At 42.9% G+C, this 17,639-nt stretch overlaps 1 protein-coding gene across 2 annotated transcripts in view; it reads left to right on the top strand.

Annotated features, from left to right (window-relative positions):
* Positions 1-608: 608 nt before the first annotated feature.
* grm6a (glutamate receptor, metabotropic 6a) overlaps positions 609-17,639 on the top strand; it is a 90,565-nt gene continuing 73,534 nt past the window's right edge. For both annotated transcript variants that reach the window (XM_072681376.1, XM_072681375.1), the window contains exon 1: positions 609-847. The gene's annotated coding sequence lies outside the window, so the exon portion shown is untranslated. The remainder of the gene's footprint in view (positions 848-17,639) is intronic.

Below are 17,639 nucleotides of genomic sequence, written 5' to 3'. Positions count from 1 at the left end.
CTCTCTCTCTCTCTGTTATCCTGTATCTCTCCCTCTCTTTTACTCTCTCTCTCTGTTATCCTATATCTCTCTCTCTTTTACTCTCTGATTACATTCTCTCTCATCCTCCTCCACTCCCCCTCTCTCTATCCCTCTTTTCCTCTCCTTTTTTCTCTCTCTATTCTCCCCACTTTCCCACTTGCCTCCCCCCGCCTCTCTCTCTCTCTTCTCTACTCTCCATCTCTCTCTGCTCTACTCAATTCTTCTCTCTCTTCATCTCACTCTTTTTTCTCCTCTCTTTCTCTCTCTCTCTCTTTCTCTCTCTCTCTCTTTCTTCTCTCTCTCCCTATCTTCCTCTTCTCTCTCTCTTTCTCTCTCTCTCTCTGATTACACCCCCCCCTCCTCTCTCATCCTCCCCCTCTCTCTATCCCTCTTTTCCTTTAAATCTCTCTCTCTCTCTCTCTCTCTCTCTCTCTCTCTCTCTCTCTCTCTCCTGTCCTCACCCTCCCCTCCCGGCTTTACTTACTCACTCGTTCAGTCCCTCACTCCCTCTACCCCTCCCCTCCTCCTCCGCGCGCACAGGGTGCCGGAGAGCTTAGCGCGGGCAGTTCAGACAAGAGTATCACACATCCACCTGCGAGCAGCGTCCCTGTTCACTCTCTCTCTCCCCCCAGCACCGAGCAGCCGCCGCCGCCACCGCCGCGCGCGCACAGCCGGACATGCAGCGCTTCTCGCTCTGCAGCCTGTAGAGCTGGACGGACGGACACACGCTGGGCACATCTGAGGACTTACGCGGCGATGGCGCGCTCCCCTCGCTGAGCTGAGAGTTACTGGACATCCTCTGAGCTGGTCAGAATGGGAACCAGAGGTAGGAGAGCTGAGTTTCAGCACCAGTGCTTTCTTTAATGACTCGAACTCGCGCGTCTTCGAAGAGGAGTTCGTGCGTTTTAATGCGTAAAATGCGTAAAAACGCGCACGCACGCCCGTGGCTTAACACACGTCCTGGCAGAAGCGTGCATTGCTTTTATTTGGATTATGCAAATGTGCAACGCAATGCTGCCTTTGCTCACTTTTCTCCATCGTTTTGTAACATACTGTATTTACCTCGAGTGGAACATTTGTGCACATTTACGCACAGAAGTGCGCTATTCCCCAGTGATTGGTTGGAAGTTCACTCAGCTTAGTCGTGGTTAAACCCACGCAGCGAGACTTCCAGAGCCACCATGCATTAGCATGTGAAGAGAAGCACGTGCCAGTTCGATACACTCGGGCTACAGACTGGCGCGCAGCCTCCTAGACCTGTATGAGTCATTACGCAGAGCAGGATCAGCCAGACGCGCGAGCTGTGCCCGGGCTGTGCTATATACAGTTCACCTACAGGTCCCCGCTCCTCGCCTGGAAGCTGGGCTTTTGAAAGGAGTCAGACTGTAAGGCGTGAAGAGTGTGTATTTGGTGATGAGCAGCTATCTCTAATCCACATAAGCCAGTGGATGATGCAGGGCTGCAGTCTAAAGCTTTGCATGCATTTCTTCCATTCAGGGCAGAGAACGCTGTTGTGCCACTATAAGATAAAGCACACTGTGGGTTTTGCACACAGCATGAGTGGGAGCAGGATAACCCAGAACACACACACACACACACACACACACACACACCCTTCAAATAGCATTCAACCCGTGAACATAACCACACACAAACACATCTACAGATACCCAGACCAGTGATGCCAGGCTTCCCCTTCAGCAGGTGTGTGATGGTGCAGATGCAGGTGATACACACTTTTTTGGTTCTCGACTGAACCTGCTACTTTACTATGAATTATGGGAAATTATTATTGGCAACAAAATCACTATACCTGGATATATTACACTGTATATAATACACTAGCTTATCGACTTGTTAGGGACAAAAGTAATGGGACACATGCTCATTTATTGTAGATCTCTAGTAACTCTAGTAACTAGTCTCTACTGTCCAGGAAAGGCTTTGTGCTAGATCTTGTTGCTGAATGCAATCAAATCCTTACAGCAATGCTCCCAGAAAATCTAGTAGAAAGCCTAGTTACTGCCCAGAAAGTGAAAACATGTATATCTACACTATGGGGACAAAAGTATTGGGACACCTGCTCATTCACGGTTGTTGCCAAAAATCAAGGGTATTAAAACAGTCTATCTTGCTTTTTTTTGGAGTAGCTGTCTCTACTGTCCAGTGAGGAAGAAGGCTTTCTACTGGATTTTAAAGGAACATTGCTGTGAAGATTTGATTGCATTCAGTGACAAGTGCATTAGTGAGGTCAGGATGTTGATGTTGATGATCACCGCCCCACCTCATCATCCCCAACTTCCCATCAATCCAGAGAACACAGTTCCTCCACTGCTCCACAGCTGAGTGCTGGGGGGCTTTACACCCCTCTAGCCCACGCCTGGCATTAGGCAGCATGATGTCAACAGATTTGTGTATATCTGCTCCAGATAGTCCTATTCTATTGGCAATACGTCTCCACGGAGACTAGACATCTGTGTGTGCATGTGCATTTGCACATCTGTGTCAGCAACAGGGGTAACTTAAAGTAGCTGAATGGATTCATTAATAGGGGTGTCCACAAACATTTGGACATATAGTCCATCTAGGTATTTTAGTATGCTATGTCTATCTAGGTCCTAAATAGTACTAAAAAAGGGTTCTCTGACTTTGTAATAATAATTTTCTTCAGTGTTGTTGGTTCAGTAAGTCTAGAGCCATCACCTTTAATAAGGAACCCTTGAAGAACCATTTCTTGGCTGTATCCATTATAGTTATTAGTATTATAGTATATTAAACAAGTAAATAAACAACCAAACAAGTAAATAAATAAACAAACAAACAACCAGTCATCCGGTATTAAGTAGCAGTGAAATCCGCAGTGATTCATCTTTCCATTCAGCCGCGCTCTAATTTATTCATATATTCGTTTGTTTGTCCGTTCCTTTGTTTATCTAGCTAGCAATAAAGCTAACAGACTGCAGGAGGAAAAACGATTAAAATAAATGTACCGCCTTCTACTGGCGTGTGGATTTTGCTGATATTTTGTACTCGTGATGGATGAAGACTTAATTATCCCTGATATTTATTTCTTTATTTCTTTATTTATTTATTTAATAAATAAATAAATAACTCACACGGAATAATTAATATCAGCAAAATCCTCCAGCCAGAAGACGTACAGTGTTATTTATTTTAATCAGTTTCCCTCCAACAGTCGGGTGACCACACTGCTTTCCACAGACTCTGCTGTGCAGCAGGGCTTCTCCGACTGCCCAAACCTCTGCTGTTTCATCTCTTACACTAATGCTCAGGCTGGACTGACTGATGGTCAGCAGCTCAGCGCAGTGTGAGAGGTTTTCCGGAGTCAGTCTATCAGCGCCGATCCCCTGGGTGCCTTCGGTGGCGTGTGGTGGCCAGGCCCTAATGAGTGTCCAGTACAGGACAGTGGCAACCCAGAGCAGCAGTGAAACAGGAGGCCGGAGAAGGTGCTTTTGCCCTTTTACCCTCTTCTTTGTGAAGAATTAGCTGTAGGGAGGAGGAAAAGGTGCAGTGCTGTTAGATGGAGCCTGCACTGCTGGGCCGCCTGGTTGAGATGTGAGTGGTTTCTGAGTATCATAATACATAAAACAGCAACCAGCGGACTGTGTTTCCTCACCAGAGTGTGTTATTGTAGCTCAGGGCTTCGTGTTGGGATGGTAAATGGTTCTTGTGATCCATAAACATCAGAGGCGCTAAATTATTTAGGATCAACTGACTGTTATTTCTGTTTAAACACACAAACAGTGGGAATTGCCACCACCCATGCCAGCCCACACCGTCTCCCGTTTAGTGTAATTACTGTCCTCATTATTCTCTGCTTATTTATGTATGTTTGTCTGTCTGTCTTTCTATCTATCTATCTATCTATCTATCTATCTATCTATCTATCTATCTGTCTATCTATCTATGGGCCTGTCTCTCTTCCTCTCTGTCTGTCTGTCTATCTTTCTGTCTGTCTGTCTGTTTGTCTATCTATCTGTCTGTCTGTTTGTTTATCTATCCGTCTGTCCGTCCGTCTATCTATCTATCTGTATGTCTGTCGGTCGGTCGGTCGGTCGGTCGGTCTATCTATCTATCTATCTATCTATCTATCTATCTATCTATCTGTCTGTTTGTTTATCTATCTGTCTATCTGTCCGTCCGTCTGTCCGTCCGTCTATCTATCCATCGGTCGGTCGGTCTATCTATCTATCTATCTATCTATCTATCTATCTATCTATCTATCTATCTGTCTGTCTGTCCGTCCATCTAACTATCTAACTATCTATCTATCTATCTATCTGTCTGTGTGTCTGTCTGTCTGTCCATCCGTCCATTTGTCTATCTGTCTATCTGTCTGTTTATCTATCTATCTATCTATCTGTCTATCTATCTATCTATCTATCTATCTATCTATCTAACTATCTATCTATCTATCTATCTATCTATCTATCTATCTATCTATCTGTCTGTCTGTCTATCTGTCTGTCTGTATGTTTATATATTCATCTATCTGTCTGTATATCTGTATTTTTATTTATTTATGCATTTATTTGGTAGTTAGTTATATTTTTGTCACCAAATGCATTTGGCTTTCCAAATGTTCTCTGTCAAAGGGAACATGCTTAACAATTTCAGTTTCCTTTCTCGGGACCTGGAGAACTCTTCAGTTTAGGTTTACATCAATAAAACTAGGCATCAATTAATCAGAGCATCAATTAGAGCATCAATCAGAGCATCAAACAAAAGTAATAGTATCAGAAATATGGCTATTCCTATTGCTAATGCTATATGCTGCCTGATGCTAACCCCACTGTAAACCATAAATCGAGTCAGTTCATTAGCAGGAATTTAAAGGACAGTTGCTTTAAAATCAGTGAACAGCAGTGTGAAAAATGACCACAGGAACCCAATTTGCACCCCCTTCACCCAGTCGGCACCATAACGGACCATCATTAGCCTCACAGATCTTTATCACAGGGCTGCCAGCTGGAAGCTGCTTACAGCCGGAGTCGCTGCATAAAGCTGCTGTAATGAACAGGACACCTGGACCTCAGAGCTGTGGAACAAACACAGTAGCTCTGTTCGCTGATTCACCTTTTACCTGTTATTTCATGTCTGGATGAGCGGTGCGTGGAAAAAGACAAAGGCAGCTTTCAGCACATGGTCTGGTTCTACCTGTTAAATATGATGGATGTGCAGAACTTATATATATAGGGTCATTAGAGCTTTAAAGGAGATGCTTGCTTGGAGGAGAACACTAACTGCCAGTTCTGTTACATCACATCACATCATGTAGCAGATGCCCCCACTGGCTAGTGCTGGCACACTCAGCAATGGGGCGGTCACCCTCCCCACCCTCCCCACCCAGAGAGAGCGAGGTCAGGGGGGATCTCTTCAGGCTTAGACCATTACACTACTCTGGAGCCCTCACTGTGCTGATTTTTTAAAGATTCATGTTAACTCCCTTCCTACGCTGCTTAAAATGGGTTCTAAAGGGTACTAAAGGCTAAGGCTCTGAACAGGTTCAAGAAACACAAAGGAAAACTGTAAAAACACAGTAGTTTCCTATATAAATATTCTTTATTATTTTATGCTTTTGGTTGGGATAAAAATGCTCAGATGCAGTTTTACAGGCTAAATTTACCACTCTGTTATTTTGCTTTTATAGTGGGCTAAAAAGTCTGACGAGCACTGATCCTATTGGGTGATCCTATTGGTTGTAGTGGTTGGTGTGGCGCAACAGATGACACCGCTACTGGCCTGTAAGCTGCTACGCCATGTGGGAGACTGGGGTTCGATTCCCAGTCTGGGTGACTATGCTGCGCTACACCAATAAGACTCCCAACACTACGTTGACCCTCCTCTGAAAAACAAGTAACCCTGGAAGTCGCTCTGGATAAGAGTGTCTGCTAAATGCCATAAATGTTTACAGCAAGGCACCGTATCAGCTCTTTCACAAGCCGCAGAGCTTTGTTTTCAGCACTGTAACAAGAACACTGTCGTGAGAGGTCTCTTACTGGATAGTGTTGATTTCCTGTCTTGCGATGTGAAGCTAGCTAGCTTAAGAGATGGTAAAACCGGCCTGCTAGGGTTAGCTTTTAGCCTTGCATGAATATCTCAGTTCCCCGGTTTTCACTTTGTCATGCACTGCTTTTGAGCTCCTCCGCTGCAGACATTAGCACAGGAAAAGCCAAGGTAGCGAGGCCTGGTTTGTGTAGCACCCAGTATTTCCATCTAGCAGAGTCTGGAGGTGATGTGCTGCTCTCCAGGGTTCCTGAAGGACAGTCGTGGCGAAGGCTGTCCCAGAAAACTAACATGTATCAGAAATATCATATTTTTCCAAAGTTGCTCTTGCAGTATTATGTGATAATTTGTATTGTATTGCTCCTGGGCTCCCCCTAGAGTCAGGCAGTGGAAATTGCACTTTGAGCCACCACTAAAGGACACACTTTTCACATGCATTTTACAAGCTGAAAGATACAGAACCATAACTGAAAGTGAAAGAAGGTGTGGACTGAGAGATGACTCTGTATTATGCCAGTCATGTGAGCATTATCCTACCAGAGTTACAGAGTGCAGTAGCAGTGGGCTGAGCGTGGAATAGCAAAGATAGCGGTGTTACTCAATACCTCTGGTCAGTGGAGTGTCAGCATGATGAGCTGCCATTTTAAGGTACAAATGCTACATATTGTTGCAGCTTTAGGACTCTTAGGGCTTTTACTGATGGGTGAGGTGTATGTACATTTGGGGGCATCAATTATTTTTAATTAGGGTTGCAACAGTATGAGATTTTAATGGTTTTATAAATATCACAGTTTTATAGTATTACAGTACACAGTACTTTACATTTCTACTTCTTCTCCTTCTTTTTATTATTATTATTTATTTGATAATTGTTTGGTTTCGCATATCTTGTGGAGTCCCACAAGGTTCTATTTTGGGGCCTATGAAACTGTTGTTAATTAAAGAAGGAATGTAGAGATTGATGGAGTGTGGGCTTAACTACAGGCTCTGTGGTGGCCAACATCACTTGAGCGATGAGGGGAGAGAGCGCCATCTACCTACCTGGAGAGAACATAGCCAATTGTGCTCTCTCTGGGTTTGGCTGCTGATGTCAAAGTGGTGAGGTGCTTATTTTAAAGTATTTTGTATGCTACTGATTCTTTTTTATTATAGATTAACCTACTGATTATTTTCTCCATTAATCGACTGATTAACTTAAATAGTAAGAAATTGTTGGGAGTCTCTGTTTGGTTGCATTTTTGTTTTTACTACTGTTATTAAGCACATGTACATGCTAGGATAACCATCAATTTTCATACCATGATAAAAAACTTATACCTACAAGCGTTAAACCACTGCAACCCTATTTTCAATTTCTGATTCGTTTAGGAACTTGATGTTGTTCTTGGTTGTAACGCAAGAACAGAAACACTAAAGCTGATTCTGCTCAGACTGAACTGATTGATTTTTGTTTTATGCCTTATCCCGAGGCCTGGCTGAAGCTGTTCTGAAAATGCAATGCAATCCAACAGATATATTGTCTGGCGTTTTGTGGGACTTTATTTGCTGGGGATTTGGAGATGCAAAGCTATTTTAAAAGCTGCATTCTGCATCTGACACCATTTGAACCATTGGTTTTGGAGCAGTACGACGATGAATGAGGCTTTAAAAGCAGCCGCCCTCTGGCAACATTTCTGGACCATCTATTTGGAAGATGTAGCGCTCCGGTCTGAACCACTGACCCCGTTATTGAAGAATAGTCAATTCTCCTCCAGCAGACACCACTGTTTGGCATGGTTTTTTACAGGGTGCGGTGACTCTGATCATGCAATCTTCGTTTTTGCAAGTGGAGTACACTATGTGTCCAAATGTTTATGGACACCCCTTCTAATAAATGCATTCAGCCACTTTCGGTTGCACCCATCGCTGGCACAAATGCACAAAGACACACATACAGCTTGTCTAGTCTCTTAAGAGTGGTACTGTCAATAGAATAGGACTCTCTGAAGAAGATGAAACATGAGCCTATTGGTTCCATGCTGCCTAATAATGCCAGGTGTGGGCTAGAGGGGTATGAAGCCCCCCAGCATTGAGCTGTGGAGCAGTGGAAGAACTGTGTTCTCAGGAATGATTGTGGTGGTTCTCCATCCAATACTTTGGGATAATTTGGGATGAGTTGAAGTGGGGTGGTGATCATCATCCAACATCTTAACCTCACTAACGCTCTTGATGCTGAATGCTATTCAACCTCACAGCAGCGCTCTTCCACAATCTAGTTGAAAGCCTTTTTCCCTGGACAGTAGAGACAGTTACTCCAACAGAAGCAGGATGAATCTTTTTTTAAATGAATAAGCAGGTGTCCCAATATTTCTGTCCATATTGTGTCTTTACTGTTAGATCATTCTAATAACAGCACCTCTCAGCACGCCTCACTGAATTGTCTTGGTTAGCTGATGCTTTACTCTGAAAAATAATCACATGGTCGTGACTTAATGGGTCACCTGGGAAAAGTCATGGTCAGTTGAAAGTGGAGGAACTGGAGGAACCGTATGCGGGTTGGTTTTATAAATTACACAGCCCATTTACAGTATGGTCTTTCATATCCGGGCCCCGAAGGCCTCGTTCGAGTCCACATCTTTTGCACCACTTTCGTTCTTACAGCCCATGATTACTTCGGGTGTGTTGTGAGCTGCAGTAGATCAAAATTATTGACCAGCTGGAGGTCCAGAGAGAGGCCGAGTCCCAGATCTCAGCAGTAACCAGCAAGGTCCAAAGCAAAAGCAGAATGGTTTATGTCTCTTGGTCTTTTCCAGCTGCCTGAACATTTTGTGACCAGGGACCAACCGAAATGCTCCAAAAGTGCTGAAGAACATTTGTCTTAAGCCTTCTCCTGCAAGGTTTTGGAGATACATGACAGCGCTGATAAGCACGAAGAGCCAGTGAAGGAAATGCTTCTGATGAAAGGGAGATACGACATTTATTAAGACACTGTTGACAATAAGGTTAACTGTATGCCCTCCAAGAAAAGCAATAAGCAAATGAAACACATGAAGCAGATTTGATCATCTTTAAAGAAGCCCGTCCTGAAAATTAGGTTTCCACATTGATCAGTCTTCTAGCAGTCCAGCAGCGCTGTAGGTAACAGCATTTAGAGATTGCACTGGAGGCAAATTTTGACGGGTGAATCAGAAGAAGAAAAAAAAACGCTCCAGAGTCCGGCATGTTCGCCCGTGGCCACGTTATTGACGGGTACTGTGAGTCATATTAGAGGCCTCTGATGTGCAAATGCATTGCACAGTGTTTTCTGAACTGCCTTTGAACTGCGTCTGGATGTCAGGAACATAAACACTGGTTTCATCATGTGGAGGAGAGCCTGTCTACCACAGTGCTAAAACATTTAATGTTTACAAGTAGTTTGTTCATGGCCTTAGCATTCACTCAGGACAAAAGCCCATCCTCAGCTACTACACTCGCAAAAATAAAGGTGCTACATTGGCTTCTTTGAGTCAAGTCAAGTCAAATTTATTTGTATATCGCTTTTTACTGTTAATTTTAACTGTTGTCGTCACAAAGCAGCTTTACATAATTAGTAATTAGTAAAAGAAATAACGTAAGACATGAAGGATCAAAGACCTCCAGTGAGCCCCAACGGCGACAGTGGCAAGGAGAACCTCCCTCAGAGCTGGAGGAAGAAACCTCGGGAGGAACCAAGACTCACAAGGGGGACCCGACCCGTCCTCCTCTGGTCAGAACTATTTATACATAATTAATATAAATGACCAAACCATCAATACTATTGAACTGCTCCGATCATAATCATAATATACTAATATACTAATCATGGAAGGATGCCTTGGAGGAACCATTCAGGTTCAAGTTCAAGTTTCAAGTTTTTTTGTCATTTGCACATTATGTCAGGACAAATATGCATTGAAATGCTTGGGGGGAGGCTCAGAAGATCACTCCATATCTAAATATATAATAAATAATATACTATATATTTAGTATATATAAATATATAGTATATATAGTAAAAACAGTGCAAACATAACATCAATAAATAAACAAAATAAAATAAGTAAAATGGAAAAAAACAACAACTAATGACTAAACTAAAATATGAGACCGTAAAGAAATATACACAAAATATACAGGAGGGACGTATGTACTTGTAGAAAATGTTGTATAGGCAAGTTAATCTTAAAAGGTATATATATATATTTATATATTATATAAATATATATAATATATATATAATATATATATATTTTAAGTGATCTTATCCGTAGCAGCAATATATAAATGAATAATATTGGAAAGTTTGTTCAGAAGCCTGATGGCCTATGGATAAAAACTGTTCATCAGCCGAGCTGTTCTGGAACAGTTTTTATTCCACATTTGTGAATGTGTAGAACCTCAAAATTGATAAAGAACCTTTACATCAATGTCTTTAAACCTGCAACAAGTTCTTTACACTCACATATGTTTACAACTATGCATTATTTGCTAGTTTGGGCCATGCCTTCAGCTTATGATGGTCTGGGAAAAGACTGTGAACTCTGAGGAGTTTTGGGCTGAAGTTCAGGGGGCTTCTGCTTGTAGTATGAAACAAGTCCCCTCCTCTGATATGTGGAGCCTGAAATGATAGATTACAGGTTAAAAAGGAGGTGACGGGGTGGTAGAGGGTTGTGCAGACTTGTCGTAGAGATGGGAATAATGTAGAGATAGGATTTATAGGGTGTTCTTTTTTCGGGGGGGCTTCAGGCTCATGCTGCTCCTCCCAAGTGAAGTTAGGACATGTCCACACCCCAAACCCCTCCCACTCAGCCCAATATAAACCCTCATTCTCACTCCAACATCTCGTCGAACAACTTTACACCCTCCACCTCCCGTCGCTTCCCTTCTTCACCTTTTTCTCTCCTCTCGTTTTCCTCTGAAAAGGTCCTCTGAGTTCGCCTCCCTGTTCCAGTCTTCAAGGGCGTGGGACATGCGAGCAAAAGTGTAGTTATTTGACAACACCACTTTATTTTTAGGAGTGTAAATTAAGGGTCTGGTTCCCAAATGCATTGAATGAAATTTTCCTCAGCTTTGATTTTGCCATTGAAGTAAGTTGTTGAGAGTGAGAGAGCTTTTCTGTGCTATACAATCACTTCAGAAGATTAAGTCCAATTTTTAGAGGAATTTCAGAGACTTGTGTTTTGTGTAGGCTTTCATTACACTTCCATTACACTCCCCAATTTCTCCTCAATCTCGCCAATTACCCGACCCATACATATTCTCCCCCTGTCGAATGCAATACTCCCGACACTGGGAGGGTGACGACGGACACACGCCTCCTCCGACACATGCACAGTCAGCCATTGCCTTTTTCCCCCAAACTGGGCAACCAACTCGCTCTGAGGAAATTGCAGTGCACCCGGTCTTTCTGCCTACAGCGTTCAGTCTTCAATAAGTGACAAAGCTGCTCAGTTGGGTTGAGGCAAGATGACTGAGCTGAAAGTCTCTATGCACTTCAGAATTCATCCTCTATCAGCAGTCATATCATTAGTAAACTCCAATGGCCCAGTTCCTATGGCCTTTACTTGGTCCTACATGCCTTTACTGTAACAGTACCTCCACCATGTTTGACAGATGATGTGGTATGCTTCAGATCACAAACCTTTCCTTTGGTAAGTTGAGTTAACTATGATGTTAAAATTCTGTAATCAGTTCCTTTATCCTATTTATATACGCCAATCAGCCATAACATTCGTACCACTCAAAAATATTGATTATTTTTTATCTATCCGTGGGATCTATATATGGAAGGTGATGTGCTAAAGCAGAAAAAAATGGGCAATAATAAGAATCTAAGCGACTTTGACAAGTCGCCTAACTGCGATAGCTAGACGAGACAGAACATCTCCAAAACATCAAGCAGGTCATGTGGGGTGTTCTTAGTATGCAGTGGTCAGTACTGACCTACCAAAAGTAGGCAAAGAAAGGACAATCGGTGAACTGGCGATTAGGGTCATGTGCACCTAAGGCTCATTGATGTGATCCATGGAGGTCTTACCCACCTCACAACTTACAGGACTTAAAGGATCTGCAGCTAACACTAGTCTTGGTGCCAGACACCACAGCAGGACACCTTCAGAGGTCTTATGGAGGCCATGCCTCATTCAGTAGGTCCCCTCTTTTGTAGTTAAGAACTGAAGTGTTAGCCTCCTCTCAGATTTTAAGGGGTTAACCCTAAACCAAGCCCTAATCCTGATCCTATTCCAACCCATAACCCAACAATGCTCCTAATCAACCCAATTTCGCTGCCGCATCTGTAAACAAGCTTTAGGGGATCATCAGGATAAACTGGCACAATTCTTCCCACACTGTGAGGGTCTGAATGTGATAAGGAGCCTATTCCGGGGGAGGACGTGTCCAGTGCTGCAGTATTTACTGCTCCTGGACAATGGACGTATTGTAACGTAGACAATATGCGGCCTATTACAAGCCACCATCGCAACAACAAGAAAAAGTGCCTCACTGCATTATTGAAACCTTCCATTATGTTTAGCGGCTTCAAGTGATGTTCCATCAGCATGAAAATCATATTTACGAGGTTGCGCCAGAGCCTCACGTCTCCTCACATTACCGTCGGATTCGGAGCCTGCACCCGTTTACAGAGGGAGAATTCAATTAGGCCTCAGCGAGTGATGAAACCTCTTTCAAAACAATTAGTTTGCAATATTAAATATGACTCTTCATTTCAGGAGACGGATGACAGCTTGTTGCTGCACACACACACACACACACACACACACACATACACACATGCATACACATACACATATACACATATCCCCTAGCTCCCCGATCACGCGGGGGCTCTCTTATTGCAGATGAGAGTAAGGGAAGCCGTATTTCTGTACAAATTTCATATTCCGTTTTTCTTTCTATTTGATTGCTATCAGCCGAGCTGTGATTTTAAAGGGACGTGAGAGAGAGAGAGCGAAGGCCCTTCTGGCTGGCACAGCCACGAACCCAGAGGAAGGAGGATGGAGAGGGGAGAAAATGTGATAAAACTGGCAAGATTTGGTTTTGCTGACAAATTCAATATCCACTGCCTACTGTAAATGCTATCAAAAGGCAGTGTGTGCAAAAGAGCAGCAGCTTTGGGGCCTGCAGGAGCTATTTGAGAGAGTGTCAGCACACGTGCGGGGAAAATAGACCTTGCACCCGTGAACACAAACTCAGGGAAAAAATATATAAAGCTGCTAGGCTGTTCGACACTCTGTCTGGTCATTTTACACTAAGCAGAACGTACAAAACTTCTCAACTTGAGCCCCATGTCCACATGTATTAGGGTTTTTCTCTCCAGTAGTGTTTCTGAAAATTGCAGAAAATATAGGACTAGCATGAGGCTGTGTTTGTAGCCTTTCTGAATAGCATTAGCTGAACTGAGCAGTTTGCAGCACTGTATATCTCTCCTGCTATCTCGATGTTCGGGGAGAATTTCATTAAACGGCCACAAAATGCGTGAGACTTCAATATTTAAAGTAACAGTCTGTAAGTTTTGGGGATTTGGGGATTTGGAGACCTCTCTGGTGAAAAGGTGTAATTGCATCGAGCATGTGGAAGAGTACTTGTGCATTGGGGTCTCCTTTCAGAGTGGATGAATTTGGTTGGACAGTGGATGAATGATGTATTTGATATCTCCATGTTTGCAGTAGCTCCAGCAGTAGCCATTCTGTTTGTATTAGCACTATTGGCAGTGTCGTGATGGCTCAGGTCTTTTAGAGGCTGTGACATGGCCAGGAAAACTTCCACAACAACCTACCAGACCACTCTGTTTGTAGGTCTGGTAGGTCAGTCTTCAGTAAGTAAAGAAGCTGCTCAGCTGGGATGAGGTGAGGTGACTGAAACGCTACTGTGAAGCTAACAATTGCGCGGAATCTGACTGAATCTGAGCAGAAAGTCGAGCTCTATACACTTCAGAATTCATCCTCCATCAGCATATCAGTCATGTCGTTAGTAAACACCAGTCACCCATTTCCAAAGGCTGCCATACATGCCTATGCAACAACAGTACCTCCACCATGTTTGACAGATGATGTTGTATGCTTCAGATCATGAACCCTTCCTTTGGTAAGTTGAGTTAACTCAGAAAACATCCTGTACTCAGTTACTTTATCTTTATATGTGTATATTTCTATACACATATTCCTATTTATCAGCCATAACATTAGTACCATTAGAAAACATTGATTATTTACATTGATTTGCACAGACAGTGGCGTCTATCTGTCAAGGGGTGGGATCTACATATTAGGCAGAAAGTGAATGTGATACACTTCGATAAGAACCCAACTGTGGTGTCTAGACGCCTCGACTGGGTCAGAACATCTCCAAAACAGGACGTTTTTAGGGTATATATGTTAGGCTTTTGCAGAGATGGTCGCATGGCGCACTGATACCATTTAATTATAATTTTCTCCCCTTTATAGAAATTCTACTGCTTTCAACTCAAATGACCAAATCTTAAGGACTGCTGCTTTAAGTAATAAACTTAATATTTGAATAATATTCACGATAACCGTCCCTCCAGCATTAATATGTAATGCAGATGTTGTGAGGTGCGCATAGGTGTGCGTATATTGTGTACTTTACAACAGGTTGAAACGCAGCTCAGCCAATCGGATTGTTTTTAGCGGACGGGAGGCCGGATGCGTGTGGACGGGGCCTGAGATATTTACACTGAAATACTTTACATATCATACTTTGACATGAACGTGGGCGTCGTTCTGCATGAATGAAGCCGTTTTTGATTAATGTGGATCAGCAGAATGACATCATCGCAGTGATGTAATACAGCATGTTTTATACATGTGCAAGCGATGCGCACATCAACATCAAGTGGATTCAGCGCACTTCATTTTTCAGAGCTGGAGGGAGGTCAGCTGTACATGTGGCACACTGACTTCTCTCTCCATGCATCTCTTTATCTGACACACACACACACAAACACACACTCTCTCACACACACACAAACACACACACACATGGTTAAGAGTTATGGCGCTGTTGGGATTGTTATTGGGGTCAGGAAACAACTTCTGCTGGTGTATTTTAGTGTTCTCCTCCATTCACACAGTTCCACAGTGTTCTACAGTGTTCTCCTCCATCCATACAGTTCCACAGTGTTATACAGTGTTCTCCTCCATTCACACAGTTCCACAGTGTTCTGCAGTGTTCTCCTCCATCCATACAGTTCCACAGTGTTCTACAGTGTTCTCCTCCATCCATACAGTTCCACAATGTTCTACAGTGTTCTCCTCCATTCACACAGTTCCACAGTGTTCTACAGTGTTCTCCTCCATCCATACTGTTCAACAGTGTTCTACAGTGTTCTCCTCCATCCATACTGTTCAACAGTGTTCTACAGTGTTCTACAGTGTTCTCCAGTAGTCACACTGTTCTACAGTGTTCTACAGTGTTCTCCTCCATCCATACTGTTCAACAGTGTTCTACAGTGTTCTCCTCCATCCATACTGTTCAACAGTGTTCTACAGTGTTCTACAGTGTTCTCCTCCATCCATACTGTTCTACAATGTTCTTCTCCATTCACACAGTTCCACAGTGTTCTACAGTGTTCTCCTCCATCCATACTGTTCTACAATGTTCTTCTCCATTCACACAGTTCCACAGTGTTCTACAGTGTTCTCCTCCATCCATACTGTTCTAGTGTTCTCCTCCATTCACATTGTTCTACAACGCCCTCCTCCATTCACACTATTCTAGTGTTCTCCTTCACAGATAATTCACCACCACCATCATAAACCACCTCTCCCTGTCTATGTCCTTTTCTCTCTCTTTTGTTATCTAGCACTCTACGGCTCTTTCTTTCTCTACCTGCATATCTGCCCACTCTGTCCTTCTCTTTCCCACCAACCTCCTCTCTCTCTTCTCTCTCTCTTCTCTCTCTCGTTCTTTTTTATTCCATGTGGAGACTCTGTCTCTTTCCTGACCTCCAGACCTCTGTGTAAATCAGGCCGGTTCCTTTCGCCGGTGCATCCGCCTCTGCTCCCCCAGGCTCCACCATCTGCCATCCCATAATACTCTCCTTTCACTCCCACTGATAGCGCCCGGCTTGCTAGTGGATGCAGCCCAGCAATCTGCAGCCTGTGGAACAGATTGGATCATCCGATTTTAGGGGTCACCTCGATATCTGCCCACTCTCAGGTCTTGTGCTGTGTACTGCGACTGCTCACGGGTTATGAAGGTGTCAGGGAATGTCCAGATCAAAGAACTGTGTGTGGTGTGTATTTTTTTACATTTTGTTTCATTTTGGGAAATAAAATGAAATCAGAACGCTTGTTGGAAATGGGTCCCGGAACGGTGGTGGTTTCTGAAGTCTATAGTTAGTAATGGTGGTACGTTTAGAAAATCGATCTTCATTTGACTGATCCGATATCGATTCGTATAAGCCTAGAGATCGATCTTTAAAATTAGCATACTCACCCCCCCTACACACACATTTCCCCTAGCTCCCACTTGCATGGCTAGTTTACTTAAGTCGACAGAGAGAGTGACCCTTACCTGTGATAACTGGACATTCAGAGCAATGGATTCATACCTTACAATAATGGCTCACTATATAGACAAAGACAAAGAGTTCATATAAACGCTGTATTTTTATATTTTATAATTTTTTTAATATGTCGAATGTGTTTCTTATACATTTACAACATTAGCGCTCTGAAAATATATATATACAAAACATTCCTAAATTAATCGATATTGAATTGAATCGAAATGAATCAGAGATCGAATCGAATTGGGAATCGGATCGATCCGGGAAATCAGTGGCGATGCCCAGCCTTAACAATTATGTCTCATGTTTTACAGACAAGGGCAATTGAATCCAGTCACACGGCCAGTGATCTAGCTGAACTACGGTCCGAAGAGATACAGGAGTGAGAGTTCACTCAAACAAAGGTCCAGCAATTATGACCGACTACAGTGCTGTGGACTTAACCAACTTGTTGCACTCCGGGGGTTTCGCCCACACACTTAATTTAGCCTCACAGGCAGCTCTCAAAAGTTCACCTATTGTGCATTTGCTTTGCCAAGTGAGGCACATTGCATCATTTTTTTAATCATAGCACTACGGCAAGCCTTCCAGTAAACGCTGTATTTTTATATATCTTTTTTTAATAGTGGTAGGTTGAGTGTTCATTTTATATTTACCTTATAATTAGTTCTTTGAAAATCTCTTCATATTCAAACCAAACATATTCCTAAATTAATTGATTTTGAATTGAATCGAAGCGAATCAGAAATTGAATTGAATTGGGACATTGTGAATCGGAATCAAATTGATCCGGGAAATCAGTGGTGATACCCAGCCCTAGTTAGTACTGTTGTTTTGCTGTAGATTGAATTTTTACTGTGTGATTATTTTCTAGTACTGAAGTAATTGCGTAGGAATTTCATAGTTATGTAATTAATGAGAGTAGTTTGGTAATGAATTATATTTGTGTGTGTTTCACCGGTTCATCCGGTTCAGGAGAAAAACGATACAAAAAACCTTCAGATAATTCGAAGACATTAAGACGCTCATAAGAACGAGCCTTGTT

This window comes from Salminus brasiliensis, chromosome 6, assembly GCF_030463535.1.
Source record: "Salminus brasiliensis chromosome 6, fSalBra1.hap2, whole genome shotgun sequence".
Lineage (NCBI taxonomy): Eukaryota > Metazoa > Chordata > Actinopteri > Characiformes > Bryconidae > Salminus > Salminus brasiliensis.
This window is presented reverse-complemented; position numbering and strand designations above follow the sequence as displayed.